Source organism: Castor canadensis, chromosome 7, assembly GCF_047511655.1.
Source record: "Castor canadensis chromosome 7, mCasCan1.hap1v2, whole genome shotgun sequence".
Taxonomy (NCBI): Eukaryota; Metazoa; Chordata; class Mammalia; order Rodentia; family Castoridae; genus Castor; species Castor canadensis.
The window spans coordinates 126,677,913-126,701,877 of record NC_133392.1 but is presented as its reverse complement, the minus strand read 5'-3'; the positions used below and the strand labels follow the sequence as shown (position 1 = coordinate 126,701,877).

The following is a 23,965-nucleotide window of genomic DNA, read 5'->3' as shown; positions in this document are numbered from 1 at the left end:
CCACTCAATATAACAGCACATTTTGTATCCAACCTATGTGTTGAAGGACACTTGGGTTCTTTCTACCTTATGTCTATTGTGGATAATGTTACAATGTTGGCTTGCAAGGGTCTGTTGAGTGTTGGCATTCAATCCTTTGACTATATACATGTGAGTGGAATTTCTGGACCATACAATATTTTTTAGAAGCCACAACCTGTTTCCAAAGTGGCAATACAAACTTACATTTACCCACAATGTTAAATTTCTTATTGTTCACATTATGTCAACATTTGTATTATAGCCACCTCAAGGGTGTCTTCTTATGGTTTTGATTTGCATTTCATTCATCACGACAAATGATGTTGAGCATATTTTCAAGCTTAGACTTGGCTTTTGCCCTACCTGACTTTTTATTGACCATTTGCATATCTTCTTTAGGAAAGTATCTGTTGAAGTCTTTTTGCTCATTAATGCATGGGTTTACTGTATTTTGTTGTTGAGTATAAGAGCTGTATATGTTCTCAATTGATTTGGAAATATAATTTTTCATTTATTCATGTTTGGCTTCCTGTGTATGTGATGTACATATTGGTGTATCATCACTTTTACATGTGGACATTCAGGTGTCTGTCTCTTGAGTCCTTCCCCATCTCTTGGGTCAATGGTAAGGTCTCCACATCTCCCATCCCTCCAGAACTCAAGACACTGAGACTTTCCTTCATGTGGCTTAGCTTCCTCTTTTCCCTGGACTGGAAGGGGTAGGTCATGATGGGAGTGAAATCCTCTTGTCTTGTGCTTTCTGAACATGGACAGCATGAGAAAAACTATACCACTTGATGCCAAGAGAGCTGCCAAACGCCCTCTCTAGAACATTCACAGATCACATTGTTGCTTTAATCCTCTACAAATCACTGAGTGTCCAGCTTGGTTACTTTGGCCATTTCTAAATTTGGAGAGGGAGAGACATGAGGGCTAACCTGGGCTTCAATGTCCAGAAATGATTAACCTGAAGGAACCGCCTCGGCAAACAGAGAAAAGATTACCAGCTGACAATGACAATGACCCAGCTGTAGTGGCAATGGCCATACACATATCCACTTTCCCCTCCACATAACTCACAAATATTTAATGAGAACCTATCATGTGCCAGACAGGATGCTAGGTGGTGGGCACAGCTGCAAGGAATGGAAGCACAAATTGGATTCATGGGACTCACTGTCTATTATATCAAATGTTCAGTAGTTGTGCCTGGTTGTATTATTATCCCGATTTCAGTGATGAGAAATTAATTATAGACAGGTAAAGTGATGTGTTCAGAGGAAAAGAGCCATTGAGAATTCATGGAGGGATTAGGATCCTTTCCTATTGGACTATAAATCTGCCTACTCCAGATACTACTGAAAGTTCCCTGGGAGTATTTACTTCCAAGTATGACTGTTGGTAACTGTATTGGTGGATGTTAAACAGACGGTAGAGACCCACCTCTCCCTGGGAACAAGGGACAGAAATTAAGCATTGTTAAGTATTATTACAGTACTGTTACTGCTAAGTATTTGTTATAAGCCCCTTTAAATATCTTTCCCTTAAATGTGCTAAGATATTGGAGTTTGGGAAGACTTACCTCCATAATTGACAATTGCTAGACTCTTCTCTAGGGCCCCATCTACCTTTAGCAAAAGACTGCCAATCAGACGGCTTGACTGCCCTTATGCCAACACCCAAAGCCTGACTCCACCTCCAAAGGCACTACCCCAGCAAGCAGCTTATACCAGACTTTGGACCAACAGAAGACCTGTGATTGGACAAACACAACCTTTCATTTGCATAACAAACTATACTATGACTGATCAAACACAATCCTTCATTTGCATAATGCTATATAATAATTGGTGCAAACATGAGGAGATTGCTGTGATTGGTGCAGATATCCTTGACATCTTCACTTCTGACTTTATAAGCAGATGCTCTGTGAGCAGCCGGAAGACACCCTCTTTGGTCTCCCCTGATATTATTGCATCAGGCCACAGTGAAGGATTTCTCTCTAGTGGTCTTGCTCATCTTTGTTGAGCTGGTAACATGAAAAAAAAGGGAAGAGAAGAAGCAGTGGTGGTAGGTAGAAACTGTTTGGCAACAGGACAGCTGGCAAGTTGAGATGCCTGGGTGAAATTGACAAGAGTGGTGGGGACAGGTGGCAGCTGACAGCAGAGAATATTGGTGGGCCATGAAGAAAGTAATACTGACCAAGGATAGGTGTGATCAGGTGGCAGAGAAACTCCTCCCATTGCAGGAGTATGAAACCCCATGCTGCCACCATATCTCTTAAAGTTCCAAGGATGTCTGCTGTTGCTCACTGTCATCCACTCTGCTGCCTGCAAATACCACAATGGCCTGGAATAACTGGAGGAGCTTTTCCTCATCTATCCAAAATTTCTATCTTGGTAGAGCAAAAGAACTCCAGCTAGTTCGCAACAGATGGAGCACCATTGGACTTGGATTCAGGAGGCTCAAAGCCCAGGTCAATCCCACTGTATATGTAGCTGGGAACTTACCCTCTCTGAGCTCATAGTCTTCTTTGTAAGAAGGGATAATAATCCCTTCCCCAAATATCTCATAGGACAACTCATTCTTTCAGTCATTAATCAAATTCAACAAATACTTGTTGACCTCACAGTACAATGAGTAAAGGCAGAAAACAAAATCAGTACAATAAATTATGATAAGGCTGTAATAGAGGAATGAAATGTCTACCAGGGAAGGGGAAAAATTAGAAGAGAAGAGTAGGGTCTTAGAGGATAAACAGGAGTTTGCCCAGGTGGAGGGTTCTAGGTGGAGGGCACAGTCACCAACAAAGTCACCCAGAGAAAGGAGAGGGACCATGTTCACCTTCAAGATCTTCATCCTCACTTTTTTCATGATCCCCAAATAGTCAACGAGTATGCAGAATGTAGAGAGTAAAATGGAAAATGTACTTCAGGAAGAATCCCAAACTACACTCTGTCACAGGCCATGATTTTGCTTCTGAACAAATTTCTAACCCATCCAAACTCTTTTCAAAGCCATCTTTCTTGCTTTTTCTCATGACTGGTGATTTGCTATACAACTCATGAGGCTATAATTCTTTTTCTTCTCTCATAAATTAAGAGTCTTATAAAAATCCAAGGGCAGAGGAGTGTACAAATATTTACACCCTATTCCACTCACCTTTCCCCCTGTTTGGTGGTTACTTTACATTCTCAAATATTGGTTGAATGTATGAATTACTGAAAGAATCAGTAGTACTCTGGAGAAGGGTTATTTTTCTGCCTACCATCCCCCATTTTTTGACTCTTGAACTTTGAGTTTTCCCTATCTGCTCAGGATCATCTTTTCACCCACATCACAAGGCAAATAGAGGAGAGAGATTTGGAAACAGAACCTGGCTTTGAATTCTGGTTGTGATTGTTTCTTTCTTTCTGAATTATATGTTTTTCTTTAACATTTCGTAATGTAATGTTAGCTAACTGAACACTAGTTCAGTTAAGACGTTCAGGGCACTGAGAAAGATCTTCCATACTTCCTCCCACAACAACCTGACAAAGAAGATTTTAAAAAACCATTTCATATATAGGTGTTAACATAAGACAGAAACAGGTTAGCTGCTTTCTCAACATCACTCAGCTGGTAAGAGGTACAGCCAGGATTCTATTGCAGGCAGTCTATCTCTAGAAACTGCATTTACATTAATCTAAAAGAGGTGATGATTAGGTTGAGCATCCTGTCTATACATTGCGGGTCCCAAATGCTCCCGGAGGCATTTCATATTTACTATATTTCATCCAGTGTTTCCAAGTGGCAGAGGATGTGAACAATTTTCTAATTCAGATACAGGCACAAATGCAAACCTCACTATCCAGGGAATCTCCTGTGAGAAGGTGTAATGCAAACAATGTGGTTAGAAGTGCACTCTCATTGCAAATAAAATCCTTGGAGAACTCAGGAGGATGTGAGCAAAGTTTCTAAGCATGAGCTTTAATCAGAAAAATTCTTCTTGGTAAAATCAAGATTTATTTAAAAAAAACAAACAAACATCATTCCCATTCAGTTGGTATCCAGATAGCTCTACAAATGATCCTGGAATGCTGTAACTAGGTATCTTATGAGCTTGTGATTCCCATATCATGGGGCAGAGACCTGTGCTTATTGATGATACCCAATAAACACAGATTGACTTGAATGAGGGAGAGAGGGAATGAGTGACACTTGGGATGGTTAGATCACCATCTTGTGGAGAGTAGCTTAAGTTTGTTGTGCCACACTTTGAAAAACAGATTAATATTTCTCTTTCTGGACGCTTCCATTTTCAGTTTATCAGTAAAGAAGAGCAGAAGCATGTCCTTCTATGGGTAGATAACATTAGGCCCATCCTGCCCAACCCCTTCTGGGTTTTGATGACGTGTAATTTGAAGCTGGTGCAATTTTACATTTCTTGTTTCCTTTACTCCTCCCTAAAGACTGAATCTGTCATGAAGAAACTTCTTAAAATGACATATTTATTATAAGCACACCAAAATTGTTAAGAATGGATATCCACACTTAAGGTAAAATTCCAGAGCCTGCTATTGTATTTAAGTTCAAAGCAGTTTTGTGTCTTTTCCCTTGCTGTCTTTTTCTGGGCACAGCAATAGCACAAAGGGTAAGGAGAAAGAAGTTTGCATTAGAGACAATTATGTTGAAAGTCTCTTACAAATCTCTAGCCAGGCTTTATCATCTATCTGTCTATCTATCTATCTGTCTGTCTGTCTCCTCTGAACACGATGTGAGTTGTACTGCACCAGAAGACTGTAGGAGAAGTTTAAATTATAATACAAGATGTCTGAACATATATTGCTTTTTGCTGTTATGCAGATATATGTTAGAGGAACTAATCAAAAAGTCCAAAGTATAATAGAAAAACAGAGTTTTATATCATAGACAGAACAAATATCTCAGGGCTAACTTATTAATGATTGATCACTTCATGGTGATATAAACCTGTGTTGAGAAGAGAAGGGGGACTATGTTAAATCTGATCTATTCCTCCTCAAAGAATCTATTTAAACACCAATTGTCCCATATGGGCATCATCTGAATGCCATTTGTGACAAAAGTAAGTACATTTATGTCTGAAGAATGTTATTAATTCTAATTTTGAAGGTCAAAGTTGCATTTCCAAAGTTAGAGAATAATACAAATCAAATGATCAGTCTATAACCTAAAAGAGAAAACAAGCTTAAGCTTAGGTCTGAAGTTCTTGGTTATATGTGTACCTTGCTTTTATAATTTTTCTTGTATTTTTCTCTTATTCCCAAGCAAGTGAACTTGGCCACCACCTGAAGGAAAATAAAATCAAATGAGTCCAACTAATAATAACTGCTCATATATAATATCCTAAATCAGGATGAACTAATTGTTTTTGGTGCTAGGGACCAAACCCAGGCCCTCATACATGCTACACAAGTTCCCTACCCCTGAGTCACACCCTCAACACCCAATGAACTCTTAAGGATCTCTTTCTGCACCATAGTCCTCTTGCAAGAAATGAATGGTTCAATTTTTCCATGAACTAAAAATTTTTATAAAACATCATAAATGGCTACCAATATAAAATTAGTAGACAAAAGTTCAAAACACTGTATTTCCTAGCAAACTTTAGTTAAGCTAAAATAGCAAAATATTAATTTTTTTGTTCAAAAAGTATTTCATGACTAGCAGGATAACAGATGAGGTTGGGGAGAAAACATGAAAGGATGGATAATCCATAAAGTAAGGCCTGAATAATCAAGAATTACATACACCATCACTTTGAGTTTAACATTTTTTTCCTGAATGGTACCCAGCCTACAATATCTTTATTTAGATATATCTGTTCGTATGGTATTCCCCATTCCCTAAATCACTGTCTCAGGATTGTTCCCATTGAAGAAAATTATCTGTCAGTCTGGTTTTATTCATCTTGTCACCTAAAGAATTGTCTAAGGAGTACAGCAGAGTTCTGAGGCTTGTCTGCATGTATAGAACACACCTTTGTCTTCTAAAGTCCTAAACAAAATTTAAAAAGAAAATATCTGCTTTAAACACTCAAGCTATATATTAAAAACGAAACTGGAGAGGAATAGACCTAGTAAACTGTAACCAAAAGGCCAGATTGCATGATGGCAAGATGAAAATAAACTGGCCATGTGGTCCTTGCTGTGAGTGTGTGTGTGTGTGCCTCTCTGTACATTTCATAAAAACCAAACTTGCTGACTTTCCTTCAGAACATAGTTTCAAAGCAGACTTTAAAGATATCTCATAAATATAGTTTCCTAAAGAATTGCAGATAAGAAACATAAAAAATGCATCAGCTCTGAAAAGCAGAGAGCACTAAATAAAATAAATACTGTGTGATATATACAATTTCCTAAATAACATAAAAATAATTTCTAGCATGAAAGTAAGAAGTCTATCCAGATCAAATTACTTTGCACACCACAGGCTATACCAAGAGTATTAGGGAATCAGACATCAAAGTGCGTACAAAAGAAAACCAAGCAAGTGAGTGTTTCAGGTAAGGTCCCTGTATTTTTAAAAGATAAGAACATTGCATCAGGGTCTGATAGACTTAGGAAAAATTTGTTGAACTGGCCAGCTCCCTAACCAAAGAAAACTAGTTTTTAAAAGTTTCTGGGGCCACATATGTGGTACAAACCTATAATCCCAGTACTTGGGAAGAAGAAGCAGAAGGATCATAAATTTGAGGGCAACTTGGGCTACTTTGTCAGATCCAGTATTACAAATAGACAGATAAATATAAAAGAATACATCAAGAAAATATACACACTATTCTATAATGTTACTATCAGTATCACCAAACACTTAAAATTAATAAATAATTAAAAATAGATAGATAGATATAAAAGAATATATCAACAAAATACACTCACCCTTCTGTAACATTACCATTAGTACAGACATTCAAAATTAGGAATTAGCTTAATATATGACCATGGATTAAGTGATTCTACATCAATGTCATTGATGTAACATTCAAACACTAAAAATATTTATGACTAGCAGTGTTTGAAGTACTTTTTATTTCAATAGTACTTGTATATATTTATGGGATGCAGTGTTACATTTTAATGTGTAAAGATCCGATCATGGTAATTGGCATATATATTACCATAGACACTTATCATTTCTTTATATTGGGAACATTCAAAATCCTCTCTACTATTTTGAAATAGCCAATTAATTGCTGACAAAACTATTATCCTACCATGGTTTAAAACATTAGAAATTATCCCTTTTTTCCAACTGTGCCCCTCTACCTATGAACCATCCTCTCTTCACCCCTCCGTTCCCACACTCTTTCCAGGTCTGGTAACCCTATTCTATTCTGTGCTTCTCTGGGATCAACTCTTTAGCTTCCACACATAAGTGAGAACACAGCATTTGTCTTTCTGTGACTGTCTTATTTCACTGAAAAGAATGCTCTCCAGTTCCATTCAAGTAGTTGCAGATGATATAATTTCATTTCTATTTATATTTTTTAATAATATTCATTGTGTAAAAAAGAACGTTTTCTTTATATTCATCTGTTGATAGAGACCAAGGTTGATTCTGTATCTTGGCTATTATGAAAATTGCCTCAATAAACATGTGAATGCAGATGTCTTTTTAAATTTTATTTATTTGGAGGGAAACCACTGATCTGCGTTCTCTCCCTCTTACTCCCCTAAAGATGAGTAAAACGATCATCAACGGCAGATGGAAGTTGCAGCAAAGCAACACCAAGAGCAGGTTTCACCCTCAGGAGAGAGCGCTGTGTCTCCTCCTCTTGGTTTCCAGTACTCTACATGATCAGAGAAACTTCTCTACTAAGGAACTATAGAAATGGTCCCTGAAAGTGTAGTCTTCAGATGTCTTTTTGACATGCGGATTTCAATTCTTTTGGATATATATCAGTAGTGGGATTGCTTGATCATATGGTTTTTCTTTTCAATTTATTTTGTGGGTGGATTGAACTCAGGAACTCACATATGTGAGGTAAGCACTCTTATACCCAGTTTTTTTGAGGCACCTCTTTACTGTTTTCCACAATGGCTGTACTAATTGATCTTCCCATACCAGTGTATGTGAGTTTTTTCTCCACATTCTTGCCAGAATATTTTTTGTTTTTGATTATAGTTATTTAGACTAGGGTGAGATGATATCTCATTGTAGTTATGATTTCCATTTCCCCGATGGCTAGTTAATGTTCAGTATTTTTTCACATACCTGTTTTCCATTGGTATAACCTTGTTTGGAAAATGTCTATTGAGATTCATTTGTTAATCACATTATTGGGGTATTTTAAATTGCTGTGAGTTCCTTATGTATCTGTAAATCAAACCCATATTGGACGAATGGTTGGAAAATATTTTCTCCCATTCTTTAAGTTATATTTTCCTTTTGTTGATTATTTGCTTTGATGAATAGAAGCTTTTTAGTTTGATATAATCCCATTAGTCTATTTTTGCATTTGCTTCTCGTGATATTAGAGATATAAAAATTTGGGGTGGGCAGAATAGCTCAAGTGGTAGAATACCTGCCTAGCAAGTGCAAGGCCTTCAGTTTAGTCCCTAGTACTGCCAACAAAACAGAACAAAACAAAAACTTTGCCCAGTCCATGTCTTTAAGAGTCTTCACTATATTTTGTTCTAATACTTTCATTGTTTTTTTTTTTAATAGTGGAACTGGGGTTTGAACAGATGCTCTACTGCTTGAGCCATACTTTCACCTGTTCTGCTCTGGTTATTTTGGAGATGAGTCTTATGAACTTGCCTGGGTTGGTCTCAAACCATGATCCTCTTGATCTCAGCCCCTTACCTAGCTAGGATTACAAGCCTGAACCACTGGCACCTAGCTAGTTTCATAGTTTGATTCTCACATTTAAGTCTTACATCAAGTTTGAATTAATTATTGAATATGGTGAGAGACAGGAATTCTAATTTCTTCTTTTTTTTTGTTTGTCTGCACAAGCATATTCAGTTCCTCTAGCACCATTTACTGAAAAGACTTTCCTTCTGTTTTGGTGGGGATCATTATGTATTCTTTCTGCCTTTGTCAAGAATCAGTTGGTTGTAAACATCAGGATTAATTCTTGAGTTTTCCATATTTTCCATTGTACAATATGTCTGTTTTCTACCAATATGATGCTTTTTGGTTATGGAGCGTTGTACTGTCTTTTGATATTAGCTATTTTAGTGCCTTCAAGTTTGTTCTTTTTCCTCAAAGTTGGTTTGGCTATTTGGGGTATTCTTTGATTCCACACACAATTTAGGAATGCCTTTTCTATTTCTGTGAAGCATGTCATTGCTATTTTTATAGGAATTGCATTGAATCTGTAGATTACTTTGGGTAGTATGAATGTTAATTCTCTCAGTCCACAAAAAGGGATCTCTCTACATTTTTAGTTTTCCCTTCAAGTTCTTTCACCTGTATATTGTAATTTTTAGTGTAGAAGTAATTCACTTCCTTGGTTAAATTTATTCTCTTTTATGTTTTTTTTTTCTGGGTATTGTGAATGGGACTGTTTTCAGGATTTCTCTCTCAGTAAGTTTGTTTTTGGTGTATTAAAAAAGATACTGATGTTTTGTATGTCGATTTTGTATCCTGCAGTCTTACTGAACTTTATTGATCACTTCAAGCAGTTGGTACATGGAGATCTTGGGTTTTTCCACATAAAATTGTGTCATGAGCAAATGGGGTAACTTTAACTCCTCCTTTCCTATTGAGATATTTTTTATTTCTTTCTCTTATCTTATTGCTCTTGCTAAGACTTCTAGTACTATGATTAAAAAAATGGTGAAAAGGGACACTTTTTTCTTGTTCCTGATCTTTGTGGAAACAATTTCTAATTGTACATTTTTCATATGATCTTGACTATACATTTGTCATATACTGCCCTTATTAGGTTGAGATATATTGTGGAGTGTTAAGTTTATATCTAGTATGTTGAAAATGCTAAATTTTATTGAACTTTTTCTGTATTTATTTAAATGACCACTTGGGGTTCATCCTTCATTTTTTGATGTGACATAATATATTAACAGATGTTCATGTGCTGAAACATTATTTTATCCACAGGATAAAGCCTCTGTGATCAAAGTAATGTTATATTTGGTTTGCTAGTGTTTTGTGAACAATTTTTGGATATTGGTCTGTATTTTTTTTTGCTGAGTCCTTGTCTGCTTTTGGTTGGTATTGGGGTAATTCTAGCATCATCAAATGAGTTTGGAAGGGTTTGCACTGATTATTTATTTATTTATTTATTTATTTTAGTTGTACTGGGAGTTGAACTCGGGACTTCGTGCTTACTAGCCAGGCACCTTACCACTTATCATCTTGCGTTCTGGCTATCAAACTCAGGGTCTTTCGCATGCTAGCCAGGTGCTGTACCACTGATCTACATCCCCAGACCAGGTTTGCTCCTTTTCAATCCTTTGGAATGGTGCTTAGAGGAAGAACATCAATTTTTTAAGACTCGACCAAAATTCAGCTGGTTGTGAATTTTCCAGAGAAGCATAAAAGAATTGTAGGCCTCCAAACTGGGATGGTGCCAACAGCCCCCAAAATGACTCATAGAAACCCAGTTTAAATCAGTAAAGATGAGTTTTTAATAGGGGTTCCTTACATACTGATGGATGACTATTGAGGGCTGCACCAAGTCAATGAAGTCACCAAACCCCTATCTACTATGTTTCACTTTTATATGGCTCTAATTTTATAACAGAAACCTAGACCTGGGAATCATCTGGTGTCAAACTGGCAGAAGTAACAACAAGTTCAAATAATGTAAGACACAGACAAAAGTAGACTGTGGGAAAGCTAGATGTTTATGTTTACTCTGTCCTTGCACTTATCCTGGATTTTGCTGGTATCAGCAAATACTGTCTGACGGTAGGTAGAACAGCTTCTTTTGCTGTAGACTGGCACAAAGAACAGCTAAAATGGTGGCTTGTTGCAAGATGGAGTTACTCTGGCTAGGGTTCAGAAGACTAGTCTCACTACTTTGGTGGTGAGATCATCCAGTCTTGATCTTTGTGTTGGGAGATTTTTTTAAATTATGGTTTCAATCTGTTAATTCTTATTGCTCTGTTCAGGCTTTCTATAGTTTCATGATTCAAATTTGGTTGGTTGTATGTTCAGGCAGAAGCCCTGTGGAGAGGGACCCCAGCAAGAGAGCTAGAGCCCATTGCCATACACAGGCTTGGGCTAGACATAGGGGGCTAGTGGAAAAGTACCAGGAAAGTCACAAAGGGATACCATTGCTGGGCAACCAAGAAAGATAAGTTGTAGTTTAGGTTACTGTCTACTCAACTGTCCTTGGCACCCATGAGGGAAGATAAAGGTTAGCAACTGTCCCTTTGTTAGTATTTGGGGTTGGTTGGGGGGTTTCTTAGCCACCTGGTGGTAAAGGTCTGGTCCTAACATGGCTGTCCTCACTGTTAACCCCAACATTCTTGCCTTTTGACAGATAGGTGATAGATAGACGATAGATAGATTATAGATAGATAGGAAAAAGGACAATGAAATTTCATTTAGCTATTTTTGATGAGGCGGGGTTGAGCTCTCTTAAGGAGAGGATTTTTTTTTCCACATTTTATTTATTTATTTATTTTTTGTATGTATCTTTTTTTTTCTTTTATTATTCATATGTCCATACAAGGCTTGGGTCATTTCTGCCCCCTGCCCCCACCCCCTCCCTTACCACCCACTCTGCCCCCTCCCTCTCCTCCCCACCCCCTCAATACCCAGCAGAAACTATTTTGCCCTTATTTCTAATTTTGTTGTAGAGAGAGTATAAGCTATAATAGGAAGGAACAAGGGGTTTTGCTGGTTGAGATAAGGATAGCTATACAGGGCATTGACTCACATTGATTTCCTGTGCGTGTGTGTTACCTTCTAGGTTAATTCTTTTTGATCTAACTTTTTCTCTAGTTCCTGGTCTCCTTTTCCTATTGGCCTCAGTTGCTTTTAAGGTATCTGCTTTAGTTTCTCCGTGTTAAGGGCAAAAAATGCTAGCTAGTTTTTTAGGTGTCTTACGTATCCTCACCCCTCCCTTGTGTGCTCTCGCTTTTATCATGTGCTCAAAGTCCATTTTTACTATGTTGATTCTACCAATCCATGAGCATGGGAGACCTCTCCACTTTCTATAGTCTTCCTCAATCTCTTTCTTCAGAAGTGTATAGTTTTCCTTGTAGAGGTCTTTCACATCTTTTATTAGGTTTACACCTAGGTATTTGATTTTTTTTGAGGCTATTGTAAATGGAATTGTTTTCATACATTCTTTTTCAGTTTGCTCATTGTTAGTGTATAGAAATGCTAATGATTTTTCTATGTTGATTTTATATCCTGCTACCTTGCTATAGTTATTGATGATGTCTAGAAGCTTCTGAGTAGAGTTTTTTGGGTCTTTAAGGTATAGGATCATGTCGTCTGCAAATAGGGATATTTTGACAGTTTCTTTACCTATTTGTATTCCTTTTATTCCTTCTTCTTGCCTAATTGCTCTGGCTAGGAATTCCAGTACTATGTTGAATAGGAGTGGAGAGAGTGGGCATCCTTGTCTGGTTCCTGATTTTGGAGGGAATGGTTTCAGTTTTTCTCCATTAAGTATAATGCTGGCTGTAGGTTTGTCATATATAGCTTTTATAATGTTGAGGTACTTTCCTTCTATTCATAGTTTTCTTAGAGCTTTTATCATGAAATGGTGTTGGATCTTATCAAAGGCTTTTTCTGCATCTATTGAGATGATCAAGTGGTTTTTGTCTTTGCTTCTGTTAATGTGGTTTATTACGTTTATTGATTTTCGTATGTTGAACCACCCCTGCATCCCTGGGATGAAGCTACCTGGTCGTGGTGAATAATCTTTTTGATGTGTTGTTGAATTCGGTTTGCCATTATTTTGTTGAGGATTTTTGCATCAATGTTCATTAAGGAGATTGGCCTATAGTTCTCCTTTTTGGAGGTGTCTTTGCCTGGTTTGGGGATAAGTGTAATACTGGCTTCATAAAATATGTTTGGCAGTTTCCTTCCCTTTCTATTTCGTGGAACAGTTTAAGGAGGGTTGGTATCAGTTCTTCTTTAAAGGTCTGATAGAATTCAGCAGAGAATCCATCAGGTCCTGGACTTTTCTTTTTGGGGAGACTCTTGATTGCTGCTTCAATTTCATTTTGTGTTATAGATCTATTCAGGTGATTAATGTCCTCTTGGTTCAGTTTTGGATGATCATATGTATCTAGAAATCTGTCCATTTCCTCAAAATTTTCAAATTTATTTGAATATAGGTTCTCAAAGTAGTCTCTGATGATTTCCTGGACTTCCATGGTGTTTGTTGTTATCTCCCCTTTTGCATTCCTGATTCTACTAATTTTGGCTTTTTCTCTCCTCATTTTAGTCAGGTTTGCCAGGGGTCTATCGATCTTGTTTATTTTTTCAAAGAACCAACTTTTTGTTTCATTAATTCTTTGTATGGTTTTTTTTATTTCTATTTCATTGACTTCAGCTCTTATTTTTATTATTTCTCTCCTTCTATTTGTTTTTGGATTTGCTTGTTCTTGTTTTTCTAGGAGTTTGAGATGTATCATTAGGTCATTGACTTGGGATTTTTCAATCTTTTTAATATATGCACTCATGGCTATAAACTTTCCTCTCAGGACTGCCTTAGCTGTGTCCCATAGGTTCCGGTAGGTTGTGTTTTCATTTTCATTGAGTTCCAGGAACTTTTTAATTTCCTCTTTTATTGCATCGATGATCCATTCTTCATTAAGTAATGAGTTATTTAGTTTCCAGTGTTTGCATATTTTTTGTCTTTACTTTTGTTGTTGAGTTCTACTTTTACTGCATTGTGATCAGATAGTATGCACGGTATAATTTCTATTTTCTTATATTTGCTGAGACTTGCTTTGTGCCCTAGGATATGATCTATTTTGGAGAAGGTTCCATGGGCTGCTGAGAAGAATGTATATTGTGTAGAAGTTGGATGAAATGTTCTGTAGACATCAACTAGGTCCATTTGATCTATTGCATATTTTAGATCTTGGATTTCTTTATTGATTTTTTGTTTGGATGACCTATCTATTGATGATAATGGGGTGTTAAAGTCTCCCACAACCACTGTGTTGGCGTTTATATATGCTTTTAGGTCTTTCCGGGTATGTTTGATGAAATTGGGTGTGTTGACATTGGGTGCATACAGGTTGATAATTATTATTTCCTTTTGATCTATTTCCCCTTTTATTAATATGGAATGTCCTTCTTTATCTTGTTTGATCAATGTAGGTTTGAAGTCTACTTTGTCAGAGATAAGTATTGCTACTCCTGCCTGTTTTGGGGGGCCATTGGCTTGGTAAATCTTCTTCCATCCTTTCATCCTAAGCCTATGCTTATTTCTGTAGGTGAGATGGGTCTCCTGTAAGCAACAAATTGTTGGATCTTCCTTTTTAATCCATTTTGTCAAGCGGTGCCTTTTGATGGGTGAATTAAGTCTGTTAACATTAAGTGTTAGTACTGATAGGTATGTGGTGATTCCTGTCATTTAGTTGTCTTAGTTGTTTGAAGGTTTGATTGTGTGTACCTAAGTTGAGATTACTCTCTACTGTCTTGCTTTTTCTTTTCCTGTAGTTTGGTGCTGCCTGTCTTTTCATGGTTAAGTTGGGTTTCACTTACTGTGTGCAGTATCCCTTGAAGAATCCTTTGTAGTGGTGACTTTGTGGTCACATATTGTTTTAGTTTCTGCTTATCATGGAAGACTTTTATTGTCGATGAGTTCTTGCATTTTCTTTTCACAGGTCTTGAGTTGTTTCATTAATAGTTCTTCAGTTTTTCCTTTAATTACCATTTCATCTTCAAGTTCTGAGATTCTGTCTTCTGTTTGTTCTATTCTGCTGGATTGTCCTTCCGTTTTGTTTTGCAGTTCTGTTTTGTTCTTTTTTCTGAGGTTTTCCATATCCTGGCTGGTTTCTTCTTTAATGTTGTCTATTTTTGTCCTGAGTTCATTTATCTGTTTATTCATCATGTTCTCTCTTTCACTTTGGTGTTTATACAGTGCTTCTATGGTTTCCTTTATTTCTTCTTTTGTTTTTTCAAATTCTCTATTTTTGTTGTCTTGGAATTTCTTGAGTGTCTCCTGTACATTTTGGTTGACCCTATCCATTATCATCTCTATAAAATTCTCATTGAGTACCTTTAGTATGTCTTCTTTTAAATTATTCTTGTGGGTTTCATTGGGCCGTTTGGCATAGTTTATCTTCTTTTTGTTGGAGTCTGGAGCTGAGTATCTGTTTTCTTCATTCCCCTCTGGTTCCTGTACTAATTTTTTGCTGTGGGGAAACTGGTTTCCCTGTTTTTTCTGTCTTCCCGTCATTGTCTTTGGTGTTGTTACTGTCCCTGCACTATGTGCAATTAAGTATTTTCTAGCTTGTAATAATAACAATGGTAATATTTAGAATGGAAGGGTGAGCTGAGATGGAAAGCAAGAAGTTAAAGAAATGGAGAAAACAAATACACAGACAAGAAGGAGAAAACAGAACAAGGTATCAGACAAGAAGATTTCAAAGGTATAAACAGGGAGCTTTAGTGTACTAATCGACAGTAAGCTGAACAGACATTAGAGCGATAGAGAGAGGATTGAAAATAAAAAATAAAAAAAAATAAAGGTAAGAATAAAAATTTTTATTAATAATAAGTAAATGAAAGAAAAATCTATTTATAAAAATGTGTTAAAATAAAATGAAAAAATAGAAAATTTTAAAAAACCGAAAGACCTCCAAGTTCAAATGCCGTGAAGTCTCAGTCTCCAATCCTGGAGATGGTGCCTCAGATGTTGTTCTGTAGTTGTCTCATCAAAGGGGATGCATTAAGTAGAAAAAACTACACACACACACACACAAAAACCCCACCAAGTGTCCCAAGTTCAAATGCAATACAGTTTCAGTAAATTTTTCAGCTTGCAAGTGTAATTCGGTTGTTCTCTCATCGAAGGTAGGGAGACAAAGAAAAAAAAAGAGTCTGGACACAGTTCTGAGAATGGTATCTGCAACTGTGGCTTGCCTACCTGCTGCTGTCAGCCTGCTGTTGCTGGAGGCATTATTTATGCAGATCTCTGGGGTGAGCTTAGCACTCACCTGGCCCTGCAGGCTTTGTTTGCTCAGATTTCTCCTGTGCGTGAGCCTCTGCTACAAGCTTTCCCCTTTCCAAGCACTGTGAAAGGTGACACTGCACCCGCGTTGTCAGGCCTGCGTGTTTATTTACAGTTCATGTGGGAGGTGGGTCTTCCCAGGAGAGGGGTTATAAACAGGGTCTTCTTGTTATAGCAGGCCTGTTCAAGGAACAGGATTAATTTGATCTGGGTATTGTCCTGGATGAAAGCCTGGAGCCTTTAGCCCAAGAAGACTACTGTTCCCAGTTGTCCATTGTTTATTGTCAGAGGTTGGGGCTCTCGCTTCTGGCACCATGCGCTTGGCCCTGTCCACTCCCCCACAGAGACGTGCAGCTGGTCACAACCCACTCTGTGGACAGGGTCAGGTGGGGAGTTTCTAGTAAGCCACCTGCAAGAAGGAAGAGGGTCTGCTCCTAACATGGCTGTCCTCACTGTTAACCCTAATACCCAGCACAGTCTCTTGCTCCAATCTTATTGCCCAGCACTGAGTGTCCAGCCTGCTTTTGAATGTTTCTTCTCAGAGTAGGGTTGATTTAGTCCATTGTCCTGGGAAGTCAGAGGACTGGAAGGAAGGGCTTGAATTCAAGCCCTCTGGGGAATGAGGGTTATTGAAGGAATCCCTCTAAGCAGAGAGCTCCAGGGAGCTCTGTTTATGGCATCTAGGTCCCTGGGCTATAAGTGGTTGGCTAAATAAGGAACCTCAAGGTCCCTGTTCTCAGAATCAGCAAGAGAAGCAAGATCTGATAAAAATAAGGCAGACTGGTGGAAGTGCACAGGTGGATAGGTGAAGGCAGCTTGACACACAGTCATGAGCACCCACAATCAGGTAGTAATCAGGTATTGGTAAACTGTTGAGTCTTTGTCTCCTTCAGGACCATCAGTGAAGGAGGCAGGGAATCACCAAGAGGCATCCTGTATGGAAGGACTTGGTTTAGAGCTGACATCTTCTCCCACCAGCTAGATCGCTGCCTCTCCTGGCTTTCTGGCTGTCCCTAGTCCTTTCTGGACATATGTCCACTTCCTGAGCCTTCTGAGGGAATTTCAGGTTCTTTATGAGGAAAGCTGTCAAGTGACTGATGACCTGATCAGGCTGGGCTTTCTTCTCATGTCTCATTAAGATTGTGAAGTGGAGGGTTCTTGAGTTTATCATGAATGACTGTCTGAAGACTTCCCCAATTAACTTTAAACAGGTCTACCTTGTTATTGGTCTTAAAAATGTAATGTGAGGAACATTAGTCCTTGACTAGACTGGAGGCCTAGTGTTTTCCCCATCTGGTGTGAGCTTCTGACTTCCCAGAACAGAACCTTTCGTCTAAACTCAGCTACACAGGAGCCTCAGCAGTTAGGCAGGTGTGAGTCATCAGGGGTCACCTGGGTGAGACTTCCTGAAATATGTGGGTCACTTCACAATGATCTGGACTCCTGGCACCTCAGGGCAGATGCCACATACTTCTCCTTCCTCAGAGGGGACTTGTCTCCTCTGTATCTCTGACCAACCATGCAGAGATATTTAGATGTACAGGTCAGGAGAAAGTCAGGGAAGGACTGAGTAAAGCTGAATAAAGGCTTCCAAAGATATACATGTCTTAATTCTGGGAGGAAAATTCATATGTCCCATATTATCACAGTGGGTACGTTGTAATTACAAACATAATTAAAATAGAGAAATAAGGTAAAGGAAAGAAGAACAATAAAAAGAAGCTGCTGGATTTAAATATTGAAGAAGGATCCTGAAACCTAGCATGAACTTCTAGATAATGGAAATGGGAACTCAGAGGCACACCAATAGCATAGAGGTTCAGAACCCTTCAAATAGCTTGGTTGTTCCAAAGAAACATATGTTAAAATTCTGATTCCCATAGGGATTAGATTTCTGTCATTTAAAGACACTAACATTGCCATAATTATTTATAATCCAGTACCAACCTCAAGTAGCAGAAAGAGAAAAAACATGTTGAGGGTCAGGCAGGCTAGAGGGCAGACAGGTGACCAGGTGGGAGACAGGTACACAGATGCAAGCAGGGATCCAGGAAGAATGTGGGAGAGAAAAGGGCAGATAAGCAGGAGGACTGGAACCATGACAGCAAGCAGTTGGAAGAAGGGATAGTGGGTAGAGAGAAAGCATGGGTAAGAGGTAGGAGTTGGTAACAGAAAGACAAGATAACACTCATGAGACTGACAGAGCTTCTCGTTGTCCCCAGCAAGATTATTGGAGCTTCCTAAGATGCAGGTAGATCCCATTCTTGGACTTCAAGACAATTTGTGCCAGAGGCTCAGGGATCCTTGTGGAATCTGGCAGCAGCTCAAAGTGGAGCAGCTTCAGGGCCACGGCCACCTTCAGCTCATTCATAGTAAATCGTTTCCCAATGCAATTCCTGGACTAGATAGGGAAAGTGAAATGAGATGTGGCCTGAGGCCCTGTTCTGAGCTAGGCAGGCATTGGCCCCTGAGTTTCAGCCTATAGCTGGGCATTCAGGATCCTCCTTCTTTGGCCCAGCCTGACTTCTTTTCTTACAGGTCACATATACACCTCTACACCAGGCCTTTGTTCATGCCCTCCTGCCCTTTGGAAAGCCCTCTACCTCTTCAAGAGATCACCCCAAATTCTTCTCTGAGAGGCCTGAAATCTCCATTAAGATTGGCCAATCTTCCAATTGACAGACTCTGTCAATATTTTTTATTTATTTATTTTCAGTCTTGGGGCTTGAACTCAGGGCCTTCACCTTGAGACACTCCACCAGACCAATTTTTTGTGATAAAATTTTTTGAAATAGGGTCTCATGAACTATTTTCCCAAGCTGGCTTTGAACTGAGACCCTACTAATCTCTGTTTCCTGAGTAACTATTATTACAGGTGTGAGCCACCACCACCCAGCAATATTATTCATTTTACAGTAAATCATTTTTTGATTGTTAGATGTTCTGCCCTGTAATTTTCTGGCTCCCCAGTGTGGTGGTTATTGGTCAAAGAAACATTGGAGGGGAGGATCATATTCCCAGTGATCACCATCTATGGGGACAAAAGATCCTGATGCTGAGAGAGGAGTCAGATAGTAGTGGTGAAGTTCCTAGAAAGGACTCTAGGTTGGGAAATCTCAGGGTGCAGTCCCTTCTACTCACCCCTCACCCTCTTAGTCTACCAGTATAGATTAGAGGCAGAAAAACCATGACCTAGAAATTAGAGCAAGAAAACACTGTAGTAAGTGAAGTGATAACTCACACTCATCAAATGTCTTCCATGAGCATTTACAGAATGCACATTAACTCACTCAACATTCAAAAGCAATCCTCTCATAGCAAACTTTTATTTTATTTTTTTCTTCTTTTTGTTTTAGATTTTATTAGCATATATTAATTGTAGAAAATGATGGGTTTCATTATGACATTTTATTAGCATGCATTAATTGTACAAAATAGGTTTTGATATGTCATTTTCATATATGTATCTAATGTACTTTGATCATAGTCATCACCTATTGCCCTCTCTTGTCCCTCACCCCTCCCACTGATCCTGTACTTCTTTTCAAATAGTCTTGCTTCTACCTTCATGTATTTTCTTTTAAAATTTAAACTCTGCATATGACAGTAAACTGCCTGTTTTCTTCTAAAGGTTCTGTTAAGGTGTGATTTTGTTTTCATTTGATTCTGGGAATGTTTAAATTTATTCCCTGATTTCTTCAATGAGTCACTACTGGTCATTCAGTCCCCAGATGTTTACACAGTTTCTGTAGGCTCTATTGCTATTGATTTCTAATTCTATTCCATATGACCAGATAAGATACAAGAAATGATTTTAATTTTTTATTTGTTAAGACTTGATTTATGACCTAAAATGTGATCTGTTTTGGAGAATGTTCCATGGGTTGCTGAGGAAAAATGTGCATTTATGTAGCTATTGGATGGAATAGTCTTTAAATGTCTGTTAATTCCAATAGACTTAATACAACTGCAGCAATATTATGAAACACTGATTACACTAAAGAGAGGTCACAAACGGGAGGGGTAGGGTAAAAGAAGGAAACTAAGAACTTGAATAAGGTTGAAATGCTCTCTATACAAGAATGAAAATAGAAATGTCAAATGAATATAGAAACCACCATAAAAATGGACTAAGTTAAAATGAAGAAAATTGAGGAAACAAACCAATTGGGGTGATAGTACATATATACATGGAAATATCACAAGGAAATTCCCTTTGTAAATACCTTTATCTCAAATAATAAAAAATGTGTTGTTTTTTTATTTATATCTTTTATCTTTTTTCTTCTACAAAATTTGAGAACAGGAGGATGGACCAGTCCTTCACAGGGGTAGGGGTAAGCTGGCACCAGTGGGAGGGGATGGTGGTAGAGAAAGTAGGTAGGAGGGTCAATACGGTGCAAAATATGTGTACACATGTCCATAAATGCAAAATTGATACCTGTTGAAACTATTCCAAGAATGAGGGGGAGGATAAAGGAGAGCTTTGGAGGGAGTGAATTCAAGTATGATATATTTGATACATTGTAAGAACCTTTGTAAATGCCACAATATACCCCCATCCATCACAGCAGTGAAGAAAAAATAAAAGAAAAAGAAAAAATTGTCTGTTAATTCCAATTGATCTAACTCAGAAGTTTCTTTGTTGATTTTTTTGTTGTTGTTGGATATCTATCAGTGCAAATGGGCTATTGAAGTCACCCACTATTATTGTATCAGGACCTATATGACCCTATATGTCAAATAGTGTTTGTTTTATGAAATTGGGTGCACAAAGTTGGGTCCATATACATTTAAAATTGTTTTATTTTCTTGATGGGTTGTTCCCTTTTTTAATATGTAGTAACCATTTTTATCCCTTCTGACTAATTTTGGCCTTAATTCTACTTTGTTAGATATGAGTATGCCTGCTCCTGCCTTCTTTCAGGTTCCTTTTCCTTGGAATATCATTTTCCATCCTTTCACTTCTAGTCTGTGCATGCCTTTGCCAGCAAGTTGAGTTTCTTATGGACAACAAATATATGTTCTTCCCTCTTCTTGATGGAGGTTTTCTGGTTTAGTGGGTAATAGTGTTTGATTCTTTCCTACTTCACTTTTCTTTACATATTCTCCTAGTGAGATTTATTATTTCTTAAGCTCCTGTGCTTGCATAATCTTTCTTCTTCTTCTTTGTGTAGTGTTACATTAAGTATCTTTTGCAATACTGGCTTAATGATCATGATTCGTTTTAGTTTATACTTTCATGGAATATTTTATTTCTCCTTCATTTTTAAAGAATAGCTTTCCTGGATATACTGTCTTGGTTGGCAGTTATTTTGTTTCAGGGCTTGAAATAGATATATGCATGTTATCCTGGCCTTTAGGGTTTCCATTGAGAAGCCTGCTGTTGTTCTGATAGGCTTGCCCTTGTAAGTAACTTGGCATTTTTCTCTTGCAGCTTTTGGTTTTCTTGCTTTGTTCTGTACTCTTGGCATTTTAACGGTATTATGATGTGGATAGGTTCTTTTCTACTGGGACTTAAAAATACTTCATGTACTCATTCCTCTAGATTTAGGGAATTTTATGCTAAAATCTCATTGACTAGCTTTTCTACGTTGGGGAAACTCAGTGATGCACCAGACCTGAGCTCTCAGTCCTCCTGAGATCAAAGCTCTCAGGCAACAAAACATATGGGGCAGGGAGGCAGCTCTAGAGGCTAAGAAAACTCAGGCAAGGGGGTTTACTTCTTGACACAGAGGTCATGGCCACCAACCACTGTGCCCTAAGCATAATCCAAGATGCCTCCTTCTTAAACTTCTCAGAGGTCTATGTATGGCCCTTGCCCTCTACATGGGTCCCTCCAAGTCTTCCTCACACCCAGACACTGTGGCACTGTGGCATGGTGCCCTCATGCTCCCTGAGTTGATATCATCCCTTGTTTTCAGGTTTCCAGTGCAGCTCAGTCTCAAATAATAGGCCTCCTCTCAAGATGGCATCCAGCTGTAACCTCTGAGACATGAGGAGTTACGAAATGGATTTATTTTCCAATGGCGGCCTGCAATGCAGGAGGAATTACTGTCACACCAAACCTCTGCACTGGATTTATGGGTTGTGAGAAGTGTCACTTATCCTGAGGCTAGGACTGCCAATCTGTTGTTGGGTTGACTGGTTCAAATTGTGGTTGTAACTTTGGGCCCTCTTTCCTCCTGGGAGCCAGGGTTGGAGCTCCAAGCTGACTTTTTCTGTGCAGCCTTTCTGATTCTCTGTGCTGTTTACCTGTGCTGCCACCTCATTCAAGATTCATTGATGTCATTCCTCTCTTTCTCTCTTTAGAATACCACCTGTTCTTTGTTACCTTGACTCTTCTTATTCGTGGAGTCATACAGAGGAAAATTCTAATCTGCCAATTTACCACAGAAGATACATCGTTTTATATCTATTTTTCACGTGAGATTCCAAAGTCTCAGAAGGTTGATTGTCTTTCCTATGTTCATACAGCTTTGATGTGGCATAGGTAAAATCATACTGGATGGGGAGTGAGCTAATGGGTGTTTTCCTACCATGGAATAGGTCTCAGATCTAGTCATCAGCTGCTCTTTTCAACCAAGCTGAGGATTCCTCAGACATTGGACCACATTTCATCCATGACATGGGATTTCCTACTTGCCTTCAATCATGGAAAGAACCATAGCATTTTAGACCCTCTCTGATTCTCTCTCCATGAAAATGTGAAGGAATGAAAATTTTGGGGCTAATGTTGGCAGTTGATATAGAGGCTGACATTTTTTACTGATTTCTTTGCTGAACCCAAGCTCTGTGTTAAGCATTTCGTATACCGCATTAAAACTTCTACGTAAAGGCCCAAATTACTAATGAAGAAAGGGGTGAGTCAGTGAGGCACACAACTGCAAAGCCCATGTAGATTCCTGACCCTCCCTCTTCCTTAGTGAATAGGTCTGGGAATGTCATACCTTTGGGTAAGGAGCATCCATCAGGGAAGGTGACAGGCTTGCTCAGTTCCTTGCTTATGCCTGGTACTGGTGGATAGAGCCTCAGGGCCTTCTTGATGCACTTGGTGGTATAGGGCATCTGGTCCAGGTGGTCCCTGAAATGAAACACATTTGAATGGCAGACAGGACCCAGGAAGACCAGGTTTTGCCCCACCTCACAAACAGGCCTTTCCCTACCCTTGAGCTCTCACTCACCAGGTAATGGAGGCTCCATCCCCCAGGAGACTTTGGACCTTCTCCCTACACATCTGCTGATGTTTGGGATGCATGGCTAGAGCATAGAAGATCCAGGAGAGGCCACTGGCAGTGGTGTCATGACCCTCAAACACGAATGTGTCCACCTCAGCACGTAGGTCTTTGTCAGACAAACCTTTCCCATTCTCCATCTGGGGAAAGTCGTAGTGAGAGATTAGGGTTTGTCCCTCACTCTCTGGTTCTGAGCAAAGCCTCAGGCCTCTTCCTCTACACACTCACTCTGGCAAACAGGAGGATGTCCAGAAAATCCAAGTGTCTCTTCCTTTTGACTTTTTCCAGCTCTCCCTCATCCTGCAGCTGAGCCTTCCTCAGCTTGATCACTCGGTCTGTCCCAGAGAACAGTTACCAGGCAGAACTAAATGCCCCAGAAACTCCCAGTTTCCCCATTCTGGGTGCCCAGCAAAGCCCAGGATCATGCAGATTAGAGGTGGGAGACTAGCACATTTGCTGCAGGTCAGGCCTCCCTTCAGGAACACAGCCATGGAGCCTCTGTTGCATGCCATTGGAATAGGTCTCATTTCATGTCACCAATGTGATGTCCCAGATAACCCTTGCA

General features: G+C 38.8%; 1 non-coding gene and 2 pseudogenes across 1 annotated transcript; all 3 read right to left on the bottom strand.

Moving 5' to 3' along the window:
* Window positions 1-23,247, bottom strand: part of LOC109675390 (cytochrome P450 4A11-like) — a 37,341-nt pseudogene extending 14,094 nt beyond the window's left edge.
* On the bottom strand, window positions 7,685-7,898 carry LOC141425116 (small nucleolar RNA U3). Its single transcript, XR_012450211.1, has one exon. It is a non-coding gene; the product is annotated as a small nucleolar RNA U3 (small nucleolar RNA).
* Window positions 23,136-23,745, bottom strand: LOC109675392 (cytochrome P450 4A10-like; annotated as a pseudogene).
* Between the last annotated feature and the right edge of the window lie 220 nt (window positions 23,746-23,965).